At 40.9% G+C, this 3,946-nt stretch overlaps 1 non-coding gene across 1 annotated transcript; it reads right to left on the reverse strand.

Annotated features, from left to right (window-relative positions):
* Positions 1–841: 841 nt before the first annotated feature.
* LOC112767496 (small nucleolar RNA R71) lies at positions 842–949 on the reverse strand. Its single transcript, XR_003184940.1, has one exon. It is a non-coding gene; the product is annotated as a small nucleolar RNA R71 (small nucleolar RNA).
* Positions 950–3,946: the final 2,997 nt, after the last annotated feature.

A 3,946-nucleotide genomic window follows, 5' to 3' on the forward strand; every position in this document is an offset into this window, starting at 1 on the left:
TATTTTTTATTTTTGAATTCAAAAATTTTCGAAAAATACTAACTAATTTTCAAAAACCAATTTTCAAAACTCACTAACTCTTTTTCAAAATAATTTTCGAAAATTTTTCCTCCCCCATCTCATTCTATTTATTCATTCATGTCCTAACATCTCATCTCACATTCCAATCCTCACAGTTGTGTTTCTTCCTTTACATCACATCCTTTATCTCCCCCTCTTCTTCTACTTACAAAGGGATCCCTATACTGTGGTATAAAGGATCTCTATTATTATTATTATCATTTTTCTGGCCATTCTTCCTTGTCATATGAGCAGGAGCAAGGATAAGAACATTCTTGTGGAAGCAGATCCAGAACCTGAAAGAATTCTGAAGAGAAAATTAAGAGAAGTTAAAATACAACAATCCAGAGATAACCTTTCAGAAATTTTCGAACAGGCAGAGGAGATGGCAGCCGAAAATAATAATAATGCAAGGAGGATGCTTGGTGACTTTACTGCACCTAATTCCAATTTACATGGAAGAAGCATCTCCATTCCTGCCATTGGAGCAAACAACTTTGAGCTGAAACCTCAATTAGTTTCTCTAATGCAGCAGAACTGCAAGTTTCATGGACTTCCATCTGAAGATCCTTTTCAGTTCTTGACTGAATTCTTGCAGATATGTGATACTGTTAAGACTAATGGAATAGATCCTGAAGTCTACAGGCTCATGCTTTTCCCTTTTGCTGTAAGAGACAGAGCTAGATTATGGTTGGATTCTCAACCCAAAGACAGCCTGAACTCTTGGGATAAGCTGGTCACGGCTTTCTTAGCCAAGTACTTTCCTCCTCAAAAGCTGAGCAAGCTTAGAGCTGATGTCCAAACCTTCAGACAGAAAGAAGGTGAATCCCTCTATGAAGCTTGGGAAAGATACAAACAGTTGACCAAAAAGTGTCCTTCTAACATGCTTTCAGAATGGACCATCCTGGATATATTCTATGATGGTTTATCTGAGCTATCAAAGATGTCACTGGACACCTCTGCAGGTGGATCCATTCACCTAAAGAAAACGCCTGCAGAAGCTCAAGAACTCATTGACATGGTTGCTAATAACCAGTTCATGTACACTTCTGAAAGGAATCCTGTGAGTAATGGGACGCCTATGAAGAAGGGAGTTCTTGAGGTTGATACTCTGAATGTCATATTGGCTCAGAACAAAATATTGACTCAGCAAGTCAATATGATTTCTCAGAGTCTGCATGGAATGCAAGCTGCATCCAACAGTACTCAAGAGGCACCTTCTGAAGAAGAAGCCTATGATCCTGAGAACCCTGCAATAGTAGAGGTAAATTACTTAGGTGAACCTTATGGAAACACCTATAACTCAACATGGAGAAATCATCCAAATTTCTCATGGAAGGATCAAAAGCCTCAACAAGGCTTTAATAATGGTGGAAGAAACAGGTTTAGCAATAGCAAGCCTTTTCCATCATCAACTCAGAAACAGACAGAGAACTCTGAACAAAATGCTTCTAATTTAGCAAATCTAGTCTCTGATCTATCTAAGGCCACTGTAAGTTTCATGAATGAAACAAGGTCTTCCATTAGAAATCTGGAAGCACAAGTGGGCCAGCTGAGTAAAAGGATCACTGAAATCCCTCCTAGTACTCTCCCAAGCAATACAGAAGAGAACCCAAAAGGAGAGTGCAAGGCCATTGACATAAGCGCCATGGCCGAACCTGTGAGGAGAGGAGAGGACGTGAATCCCAAGGAGGAAGACCTCCTGGGACGTCCAGTGATCAATAAGGAGCTTCCCTCTCGGGAATCAAAGGACTCTGAGACTCATCTAGAGACTATAGAGATTCCATTGAACCTCCTTATGCCCTTCATGAGCTCGGATGAGTATTCCTCTTCTGAAGAGAATGAGGATGTCACTGAAGAGCAAACTGCCAAGTTTCTTGGTGCAATCATGAAGCTGAATGCCAAATTGTTTGGCATTGATGCTTGGGAAGTTGAACCTCCCTTGTTCATCAATGAACTAAGTGATCTGGATCAACTGACATTGCCTCAGAAGAGACAGGATCCTGGAAAGTTCATAATACCCTGTACCATAGGCACCATGATCTTTAAAGCTCTGTGTGACCTTGGTTCAGGAATAAACCTCATGCCCCTCTCTGTGATAGAGAAACTGGGAATCTATGGGGTGCAAGCTACTAAAATCTCACTAGAGATGGCAGACAGCTCAAGAAGACAGGCTTATGGACAAGTAGAAGATATATTAGTAAAGGTTGAGGGCCTTTACATACCTACTGATTTCATAGTCCTGGATACTGGAAAGGAAGAGGATGAATCCATCATCCTAGGAAGACCTTTCCTGGCCACAGCAAGAGCTGTGATTGATGTTGACAGAGGTGAAATAGTCCTTCAATGGAATGAGAACTCCCTTGTATTCAAAACCCAAGGATCTCCCTCTGCAACCATGGAGAGGAAGCATGAAAAGCTTCTCTCAAAGCAGAGTCAAGCAGAGCCCCCACAGTCAAACTCTAAGTTTGGTGTTGGGAGGCCACAACCAAACTCTAAGTTTGGTGTTGAACTCCCATATCCAAACTCTAAGTTTGGTGTTGGAGAGTCTCAACAAAGCTCTGCACATCTGTGAGGCTCTATGAGAGCCCACTGTCAAGCTATTGACATTAAAGAAGCGCTTGTTGAGAGGCAACCCAATGTTTATCTAATTCTTATTTTTATTGTTTTTCATGTTTTCTTAGGTTCATGATCATGTGGAGTCACAAAATAAATATAAAAATTGAAAACGGAATAAAAAAACAGCAGAAGAAAAATCACACCCTGGAGGAGCATCTGTCTGGCGTTCAAACGCCAGAACAAAGCATAGTTCTGGCGCTGAACGCCCAGAACAAGCATGGTTCTGGCGTTCAACGCCAGAAATGGCAGCAAAGGGGCGTTGAACGCCCAAAATGGGCACCAACCTGGCGCTGAACACCCAGAGTTGTGTGCAAGGGCATTTTACATGCCTAAATTAGTGCAGGGATGTAAATGCCTTGACACCTCAGGATCTGTGGACCCCACATGATCATCTCAGGATCTGTGGACCCCACAGGATCCCCACCTACCTCATCATCTCTCTTTCCATTAATGATCATCCCTTCTTTTTTTTCCATTTACCACTCACATCCATACACCCACTACCTTCAAAAATTCAACATCTCTCTCTCCCACCCAATCCCACCCATATGGCCGAATACACACTCCCATCCATCTCCTCCATATCTTCTTCTTATTCTTCTATTCTTTCTTCTTTTGCTCGAGGGCGAGCAACATTCTAAGTTTGGTGTGGTAAAAGCATAGCTTTTTTGTTTTTTCCATAACCATTGATGGCACCTAAGGCCAGAGAAACCTCTAGAAAGAGGAAAGGGAAGACAAAAGCTTCCATCAAGGGTCTATAGCTCAGTGGTAGAACATTTGACTGCAAATCAAGAGATCCCTAAGATACCTCAGGGGATTCATTTTCTTCCACACAATTATTGGAAGCAACTAAGGGTGGAACATCAGGAGCACTCCATCATCCTTCATGAAATCAGAGAAGATCTAAAAGCAATGCAGGAGGAGCAGCAAAGACAAGGAAGAGACATAGAAGAGCTCAAGGACATCACTAAGGTGGACTCATTCCTTGTTCTTACTTTCTCTGTTTTTTCGTTTTATATGTTATGTGCTTATCCATGTTTGTGTCTTCATTACATGATCATTAGTAGTTAGTAACTTTGTTTTAAAGTTATGAATGTCCTATGAATCCATCACCTCTTTTAAATAAAAACTGTTTTAATTCAAAAGAACAAGAAGTACATGAGTTTCGAATTTATCCTTGAACTTAGTTTAATTATATTGATGTGGTGACAATGCTTCTTGTTTTCTGAATGTATGCTTGAACAGTGCATATGTCTTTTGAAGTTTT

The sequence above is a fragment of the Arachis hypogaea genome, chromosome 17, assembly GCF_003086295.3.
Source record: "Arachis hypogaea cultivar Tifrunner chromosome 17, arahy.Tifrunner.gnm2.J5K5, whole genome shotgun sequence".
Lineage (NCBI taxonomy): Eukaryota > Viridiplantae > Streptophyta > Magnoliopsida > Fabales > Fabaceae > Arachis > Arachis hypogaea.